This window comes from Rattus rattus, chromosome 17 (assembly GCF_011064425.1).
Source record: "Rattus rattus isolate New Zealand chromosome 17, Rrattus_CSIRO_v1, whole genome shotgun sequence".
NCBI classification, from domain to species: Eukaryota; Metazoa; Chordata; class Mammalia; order Rodentia; family Muridae; genus Rattus; species Rattus rattus.
This window is the reverse complement of record NC_046170.1, coordinates 42,670,933-42,680,625: the sequence shown is the minus strand read 5'-3', so window position 1 is coordinate 42,680,625 and position 9,693 is coordinate 42,670,933. Positions and strand designations below refer to the sequence as shown.

Here is a 9,693-nt window from a genome sequence, read left to right as displayed (position 1 = left end):
ACAACCTTTAGGAGGAGCAGTCGGTGCTCTTAATCACTGAGCCATCTCTCCAGTTCAGATTTAGGCTTTTTTTTTTTTTTTTTTTTTTTTTTTTTCTTTTTTTTTTCGAGCTGGGGACCGAACCCAGGGCCTTGCGCTTCCTAGGCAAGCGCTCTACCACTGAGCTAAATCCCAACCCCAGATTTAGGCTTTCTTATCAAAACTTAAGCAAGTGACCATCAAATTCAGCCTGCCTTCTAGATATTTATTTATTTATTTATTTATTTATTTATTTATTTATTTATTTATTTATTTATTTTTTTACTCAAAGTGATTTTATTGCCTGTATACACAGAACTTATAATGACTAAAGCAGAGGTTGTGGAGGACTCACATTTCCAATTGGGTGGGAGCACCCGCTTCGGCCTACATTATTGAGTCAACCCTGCTCTCTATCAGAATCAGGCAGAATTTAGCATCCTCATCCTTTCTGTTCCCCTCAAGGTGCTTTCGGACAGCGACCGCTTTCTTAATCTAATGGTAGAGATCCTCAGGGGAATCGCGGGCAAGGCCTTTGAACTTAAGGATTCTCAAGATTGTATTTCCAGGCACAAACAGACCCGTGCCACACCGTGTGAGTCCCTCAGGATCACACCTGTCTGGGAGGGAGTCAGGCTTTTCTTGGTCAGTTTGTAAATCTGTTCCTTCAGGTGGTCAGATGTCGACTTCGGCCTCAGCCACGTGGGGACGCTACCGCGGTAGGGTAGCGCCAACTGGGACAGGCCCTTCCCGGGAGCATGCATGTGACCCATGTGGTGGAGGCCTGGCAGCAGAGAGAGCTAGACATTTATTTTTTGAGGCTGGGTCTGTCTTCCCCCCCCCCCCTTCTTCTTTTTCTCTAAGTAGCCCTGGCTAATCTAGAACTCACTATGCCTACTATGCTGGCCTGGAACTCCCAGAGATCCACTTGCCTCTGCCTCCTGAGTGCTATGATCCAAGGTGTGTGCCACCATGCCTGACTCTAGTCTTTTCCCTTTTCTTCTCTTCTCTTTTCTTTTCTTTTCACATGGTGCCTTCTCATTCACCCTCAATCCTGAAATCCTTGGACTACAGCATAGCGTGATCACCATACCCACAGTCACCCAGTTGCACAGTTCAGTCTACTGAAGCAAAATCAGACAGATTGAAACCACGGATTTGCTTAATATTAGTATATCACCTGCATTTTGCAGATTGTTTGAATACAGAATTCAATCTGTGATTTTAGGGAGCTTTGTTTTTTTTTTTGTTTTTGTTTTTTTTTTTTTTAGCTAAAGACTGTTGCACAAGACTATACTTTTAGGGATCATTTCCATAGTTCGTTACTAGAGAAGTTTCCCTGACTGTGTAGAGTACCCGAAGCCAAGAGGACGAGACACAGCGTCCCCTCCTGAGTGTGAAGCCGGCTCCAGGTGCTGCTTCTGCGAGGCTGCCTCTTGCCACTGTCGTCCTTCACTCCTATAGGAGGGTGAGAGGGAGGGAACGCAGTCTGAGTGGAAAAAAAAAAAAAAGACCGTCGTACAAATTCATCTCCCTGCGGGGGAGGGGATGGGAAACTGCAGGAGGAAGTAATATATGAGAGAATAAAAAAGTGTACACATACGAAGGTAAATGTGAGCTATAAATGTCAGACACTTATCTCTGGGAGTCTGTGCAATAAAGATGCATATATTAAAAAAAAAAAAAAAGAAAAGAAACCTCTGTCTGCTCCCTCTCTGAGAAGGCAGGATCTCCTATAGTCAAAGCAATCGTGAGCGCTAGGAAGGCAGGCATGCACCAGCGTGCCTGGTCCTTTTCTGCTCTGTTTTGAAACTAGGCCTCACGGTGCAGCCCAGGTCAGTCTCAAACTGTTGGCCCTCCTGTTTCAGCTTTCCGGTTGCTAAGACTACAGGTGTGCACCAGGCTCACAGGTTACAGGTGTGCATCAGGCCCACAGACTACAGGTGTGCACCAGGCCCACAGGCTACAGGTGTGCACCAGGCCCACAGGCTACAGGTGTGCACCAGGCCCACAGGCTACAGGTGTGCACCAGGCTCACAGGCTATACAGGTGTGCACCAGGCCCACAGGTGCAAGTTCAAGTTTGCTCTTTATCTACACTGGAATTTCCTTGTCTGAATTCACTGTCCATTGAGGGGTCAACATTGGCCTCATGCCTGTGTTCTTCCTCAGTGCTGCTGGAGACGGGTCAGTTACTGGCAAAGAAGGATCAGCTCTGAGTGTCCGATGTGCAGCCTGTGTGTCTCAGGATCGGGTTGACATCTATTCCAGGAACATGGGTGAATAGAGGAGATGGGGAATAGATCTTTGAAGCAGGAAAAGGTACACTTGTCAGAGATTGGGCTTTCCCCTGGTTTTCAATGAAGCAGGAAACCATGTCCCATGTGTAACTAATTGCTACATATGTCATCACTACCTCACCCCTAAACAGACATAAATAGAACTGTTATATGGCTGGGGGACAGCAACACATTGCCTTCCCAAAGGGTGACAGTCCTAGGCCTCTGTGCCTTGTGATCAGTCATAGCTTGTCACTGGCTAGCTCGGTCTTACACTCTCCTTGTTTTGGTCACCTCAGGTTTTCAGCGAATCAAGGGCAAACCTGCTGATCCTATAAGCCACACTTGACCTTTGGATTCATGATTAGCGAGGACGGTGTGCCACACCCCAGCCTTTTCTGCCAGGAGGCCTTACCTTTGTCCCCTCTGCCTGCTGGGATTTTCCAGAGCTCTGTCTTCTGGAGACCACTGTCCCCTTCTGTTGCTTAGAAACACAGAACAAAAAGAGACCAGGCCAAAAGCAAGGGCTTAAGATATGGAGGGAGGGAGACAGCAAGAACTTCTGAAGTACACAGTGAGACTCTGTCTCAAAATAATTTTAAAACCTTTTTGTTGAGGTACAAAGAGTAGATATCATAAGCTGACGTGGTTGCACACGTCTGTCTTTAAGTTTAGCATTTGAGAGGTGGGAGGCAGGAAGATTAGGTTCTAGCCCAGCCTTAGTCGAGTAAAGAGTTTCAGAAGGATGGTCTGACAGTTCAAAGAGCTTTGCTGAACAACCATGAGGACCAGAGTTTGGATCTCAGCACCCATGTTACAAACAGGATGCCTAGAGCCCCGACTCAAACTAGAGGTAGGATCGCTGGGACCTTCTGTCTTCTAGGCTAGCTGAGAAAAGAGAAGCCCAGGCTTCAGGGAAAGACCCTCCTTCATTAGAATAGCCAGAGAAGTATAAGAGTACAGGAAGACTTGATGCGTGTTCTGACTCTCTCTCTCTCTCTCTCTCTCTCTCTCTCTCTCTCTCTCTCTCTCTCCCAGATAGGGTTTCTTTGCGTACCCTTGGCTCTCCTAGAACTAGCTCTGTAGAGCATGTTGGCCTGCCTCCACCTCTCTAGTGCTGGGACTAAAGATGGGCGTCACCACTGCCTGGCCTTTTTCTGACCTTTCATAGTCACAGGGGCAGGAGCCAGCCCAGATACACACAGGCACATACGACTTCTCTCTCACACAAATAAATAAGTAGATCTATTTATCTTTGCTTTATGTGTAGGTGTTTGACCCGCATGCTTTGCCTGCATGTATGTCTGTGCACCACGGCGTATGCCTGATCCCACAGAAGCCAGAAGAGGGCATCGGATCCCCTGGAACTGCAGTTGCTGATGATTTTTCTTTATTTTAAAGAGTTGCAGGGAATGGCTAAATGGTTCAGCAGCAGGTAAAGCACTCCCTGTGTCAGCTACATGACGGGATCCCCACAACCTGTGTACAGATAGAAAGAGAAGATCAACTGAATAAAGTTGCGGTCTTAACACCTAAACACACCTTCTACAGAAGCGTTTTGCTTTGTGGTTCTGGGGATGGACCCAGGGTTCGCCTGTGGCAGGTACTAAGCCATACTTCTAACTCCCTTCCTGTTTCATATTTCATTTAACCTGTTATTTATTATTTGGGTTCCAAGGCAATCCCATAGGATGAAATTACCTATTTATAACCTGAACAGACAAGTTGTATCAAGTCCCACAGACGATGTTTACAGTGTATACTGACGTTAGGGGTGGGGGACTAAAGTACTTCTCTAGGTAGAGACCACAATATTTTCCTGATGCAGGAACATGGCTCATCAAAAGATGCTTTAGTTAGTCAAGACTTAAACCTTAGCTCGGTGGTGGTGCATGCCTTAGAACTAGCACACGGCAGGCAGAAGCAGGCAGATCTCTGAGTTCCACAGCATTCCTGGTCTGCAGAATGAATTCCAGGACAATAGACAGCCAGAGCTACACAGAGAAACCTTGTCTCTAAAACTAAAACAAAAATGTCGAAATAGTGAATTTTATTATATTGCTTGCTCCTCCTACTGATAGCACTGGGCGGGCGAGGTGAACTTCCTGCCTCAGCCTCTGAGCAGCTGGGTTTATTCCCTGGCTGGCCTAGAATTACATAGACCAGAACTCTCAGTGTAGCCTGGACCTGCCTCAGACTTTCGGAGATCCGTCTGCCTCTGTCTCCTGAGTGTTAGAATTAAAGGGGTATACCATGATGCTAGGCCAAATCTCGGCCATCATGATATTTTACCACAGTAAAAACTGGGGAACAAAACTATTATTGGGCACATTTACACGTGCCTTCGTTCCCGCTGCTTGGTGATGGAGGCAGGATTGCTGGAGCCTAGCAGTTCAAGTACAGCCTGCACATGTGTAAGGGTGTTTTACCTGCATGTATGTCTGTGCACCTTGTGTGTGCCTGATGCCCTCAGAGGCCAGAAGAGGGCTTTAGATCCTCAGGAACTGGGGTTCCAGACAGTTATAACCCACAGTGTGAATGCTGGCAGCCAAGTGAGACCTCTGGAAGAGCAGATAATACTTTTTTTTAAAAAAGATTTTATTTATTTTATTCATATGAGAACACTGTTGCTGTCTTCAGACACACCAGAAGAGGGCATCCGATCCCATTACAGATGGCTGTGAACCACCATGTGGTTGCTGGGATTTGAACTCAGGACCTCTGGAAGAGCAGTCAGTGCTCTTAACCGCTGAGTCATCTCTCCAGATCCTGGCCCCTGCTTCAAGTCTGTGCTTTGTAGTCGCAGCTAACTTGGAAGTCACTATGTAGACCGGACTGGTCTGGGACTCACCAAGCTCTGCCTGCCTCTACCTACCTCGTGGTAGGATGGATTGTATACCACCATGCCTGGCTACCACATTGTCTTTTTCTGTTTGCTTGTTTCATTTTGTTTGTTTTTTTGTTTGGTTTCCAGGACACGGTTTGTCTGTATAGCCTTGGGTGTTCTGGAACTTGCTGTATAGACCAGGCTGGCCGAGAACTCAAAGAAATTTGCCTGCCTTTGCCTCCCGAGTGCTGAGATTAAAGGCGTGGGCCTCCACCACTGGCCTCACATAGTCTTATGAGAAACAAGAAATGTCTTTGGGGGCCCCTGGAGATGAAAAGAACATAGAAAAAAAAAAAAAAAAAAACAAAACCCAAACCATGGGGTCCAGTTTTAAGTGCTGGGGCATGGTTTGGTACCAGTAGGCTTAGCCTGAGATGAGTCTTGCTTCACTCCCCAGCTCCTGTGGTATGGGAGGGCGATGTGCCACAGCACTGTGGGAACCGGGGAGCAAAGCTAGTAATCATTTATTGTGTAATGAGCTTGAGTGTCTGACTCTAACGCTAAGAATGCCGGCGATCAGGGGTTCCACAAGGGCCTAGGCTGTCAGCTTACCACACGGCCACAGTGGAGGCCGGAGGGAAGGAAGCTTCCAGAACTTTAAGGGGAAGAGGAAGCACAGTGTCCAGAAGCTCAGGATGGGTCATGGACTCTCTCCCGGTCTAAATGGTTGTGGGTGTGGAGCCTGGAAGTCGCGTCTCTGTTTAGGGATAGACACATGCTTTCTTCCTTGGGAAGGGGTGGTCTTCCTTTCCAACACTGGGTCCTGACTCAGTTTTCACTCCTACTTTAAAAAAAATCATAGGGGCTGGAGAGATGGCTCAGCGGTTAACAGCACTGACTGCTCTTCCAGAGGTCCCGAGTTCAATTCCCAGCAACCACATGGTGGCTCACAACCATCTGTAATGGGATCTGATGCCCTCTGCAGGTGTGTCTGAAGACAGTGACAGTGTACTCACTCATATACACAAAATAAATAAATCTTTAAAAACAATAACAACAAACCCAAAAACCCCAAAATCCCATCTGCAGCCACAACTGACTTAGCTTAATGATGAACAATTAGCTTTTGTTTTTGGTCCCAGGGAGCAAAGGTACGTTGGAATGTAGGTGCCTTTAGTAAGAGCTCTTTGAGTTCATGACTAACTATACAACCCTGGCTGGGGACAAAGTCTGGTAAGGAAACGCCCCTGTAGAATGAATCCAAGGCTCTAGGTTGGGCTGTTTGATCACAAAAAAAAAAAAAAAAAAAAATTGCATGTATCTGATGTGAGTGTGATCATGTGTGCCGAGGCACACACGAAGGTAAGAGACACATTTTAGCAGTCAGCTCTTGCCCTCCACCTTGTGGAGGCAGGGTCTCTGTTGTTGTGGCTTGGCTGTGTACCCTTGACAGGCTGGCCCAGGCTTCACATCTGCCAAAGGCAGGCTGAGGTGACAAGTGCGAGTCACCATATCTGGCTTTAGAATATTGTTTTGGTTGGGGCTCTTGCTCAAATGAGTAGCTATCAGGGGCAGGCCTTTCTAAGGAAGGGGAAGGGCATCCTTGGAATGAAGATGGCCCCTAGACTTTGCCAAGTAAAGGTTTGTGGAGTCCCTGACAGCAACGACTTTTGAGTGTCTAGCGCCAGGCTTGGGAGTCGAGATAAGAAAGACAGGTTTTGTGCTGTCCCTTGAAGGAGCTTCAAGAGTTTCTTGCTCTGTGGGGGCTGTTTACCGCCCGATCCTTCTCCAGCTTCCCTCTTCAATCTCTCCTCCCTGCCTCTTTTCACAGGGTAACAGGAGCACTTTCCCACTTGGCCTCTTCTACGATTTTCATTCCCATCCCATCCCCCCACAAAAGGGGAAATTTGGGGGTTAGGATTAGGGCCTGGGGTTGGGGGCTGACGGTACTGTGTCAGGCTACGAGAAGCTGCTGAAGCATCAGGTTAGCAGGCTAAGGAGCCAGAGGAGGAAGAGAAGGCTTTTAAGCAGAAACAGAGGATCTCTAGGCTTTTGTCTTTAAGTCTGGCACCTGGAGGCAGAAGCAGTCAGATTTCAGAGTTCAAGGCCAGCCTGGTTTACACAGTGAGTTCCAGGACAGCCAGAATTGCATAGTTAGATCCTGTCTTTAAAAAATAGGGCAGAAAAAAAAAATAGGGCAGAGTTGGGGTTTTTAGCTCAGGGGTGGGTCCCGGGTTCAGTCTTCAGCTGAGGATGGGGAGGAAGCAGAAGAAATTCAAGAAACTAAAAGCAAAGGCTGCAGAGAAGAGACCCTGGGCGCAGGTGGAATTAAGAAATCTGGCCAACTGGAGAGATGGCTCAGTGGTTAAGAGAACTGACTGTTCTTCCAGAGGTCCTGAGTTCAAATCCCAGCATCCACATGGTGGCTCCCAACCATCTGTAATGGGATCTGATGCCCTCTTCTGGTGTGTCTGAAGACAGTGACAGTGCACTCACGGACATAAAATAAGTAAATAAATCCTTAAAAAAATCTGGCCGGGGTTGGGGTTTAGCTCAGTGGTGAGCGCTTGCCTAGGAAGCAAGGCCCTGTCTCGTCCCCAGCTCTGAAAAAAAAAAAAAAAAAAAAAAATCTGGCCAAAGAAACACAAATCACACACACACACACACACACACACACACACACACACACACAAAAGCAACTCCCCTCCCAAACCCCCAAACTTCTCCTTATTCTGGTTACTTATTGAGATTATAATTACAGCATTTCCCCCTTTTTTTTCCCTTCCTCCCAAACCTTTCATATTCCCATCCTTGCTCTTTTGAAATTCATAGCCTTTTTTGTTGACTGCTGTTACATACATGATGTATATAAGTGCACATACATGTATATATGTGCACATATGTATATATATGCATAGTCCTAATTATTTAAGTTCATCTTGCTCAGTCTACATAACATTACTTGTACGACTAATGATTTTAACCAAACCCACCTTCTCCTCTGTGCCTTTCCAGGCAGCAGCAAGTTTATCCAAGACCCTTTTCTCCCCCAGCAAATAAGGTCTTGTCAGTCCATCTGCAAACCTGCCATCTCATTTGACCTCTGACGCCTGAGGTAGGCTGTCATTTGCCCTGGGCCCTCCGATGGTTCACCTCCTTACTCAGTATCAAAGTCCTGTTCTTTTTGTTGGGTAATAGAAATGTTCCACGGTCCCCCACTCACATCCTCCCTCATTTCAGTGACTCCCTGTGGCCTGTTCAGGGCCTCATCCTTGCTGTGTGCTTCCTGTGCAGAATTCTCCCAATAGCCCACCCACATGACTTCTCTCCTCACTCCACTCCTGCGTTTGCTCAGAGATCATCATCTCAGAGTCCTCCTTTGAGGGACATGTAAACAGTTCTCCGTGTATTTACTAGAGGCAGTAGGAATGGCCATACAGTACGGACTTCATTTTCTGAATGAGAGATTGCTGCCTATTGATGTGCAGTGGAATCATACGCCTTTAAGCACAGAGGTGGGATCTCTGTGAGTGAGGCCAGCCTGGTCTGCAGAATGACTTCCAGGACAGCCAGGGCTGCACAGAGGAAGAGGAAGGGCTGCCCACCAAGCTACTGTGCTCGCCTCTCCCTACTTCAGGACAGTGACGAGGGTGCCTCTCCGTGCACGACAGCCTGATAGGAGCCATGGGTGCCTGAGATTTCTCCCAAACTAGTTAAACAGGAAAAAGAAGTATGTAAAATTAATTACACTAGTACTCTTTACTCAAAGTAACGTATCTAAAGAACTATTTGGACACCTTATACATTTTTTTTTCCCTGTGAGATATTTCATTCTCTCCTCGGTTCTAAGACTTTGAAATCCCAGGCCTGTTTTGACCACCATGGCAGATGTCAATCTGGACTTTGTTCTGTGTAAAGATGTGACTGTGATCTGTCTCGGTGGCAGCAGACAGCCCGACCTTTGCTCAACTCCAACCAACTGTACCTTGTGGTCAGAAGCACTGATACCAAATTAGTTCTTTAGAAAAAATTTTATAAAAGCAGGCAACTAGATTAGATGGGTGTTTCCTTCTGGGTCGTTTTCTTCACTTCCAGCACTTTTGGTTTCTTATTTATTTTTTTTTAAGACAGGGGCTCACTGGGTAACCCAGCTGTTATGCAAATTCTTATATAGACCAGGCTGGCCTCACCAAGGTCCACGTGCCTGTTTCTTGAGTAATGGGATTAAAGATGTACACCATCATGCTTAGCTCCTTTGGTTTCTGGAATAATTTTTAATTTATCCATAGTACATACGCATGAGTGCCATGGCATGCATGTGGTTAGAGGACGACTTGTGTGAGTTGATTTTTTCTCTCACCATGTGACCGGGGATTAATATCAGGTTGTCAGACCTGATCAGGGGAAAGCACCTTCACCTGCTGAGCCATCACACGGATGACGCTCTCCTGCTCTTGAGCCAGTGTGATGGCGGATTGCCAATTCCCATGTGGCAGGATTGCTGTGTGGCTTTTTTTTTTTTTTTTTTTTTTTTTTCGGAGCTGGGACCCGAACCCAGGGGCCTTGCGTT

At 46.8% G+C, this 9,693-nt stretch overlaps 1 non-coding gene and 1 pseudogene across 1 annotated transcript; one reads left to right on the top strand and one right to left on the bottom strand.

Moving 5' to 3' along the window:
- Nucleotides 1-284: 284 nt before the first annotated feature.
- LOC116886173 lies at nt 285-791 on the bottom strand (annotated as a pseudogene).
- A 514-nt stretch (nt 792-1,305) lies between these two features.
- On the top strand, nt 1,306-1,516 carry LOC116886777. The gene has a single exon (XR_004386172.1). It is a non-coding gene; the product is annotated as a small nucleolar RNA U3 (small nucleolar RNA).
- The last annotated feature ends 8,177 nt before the right edge of the window (nt 1,517-9,693 follow it).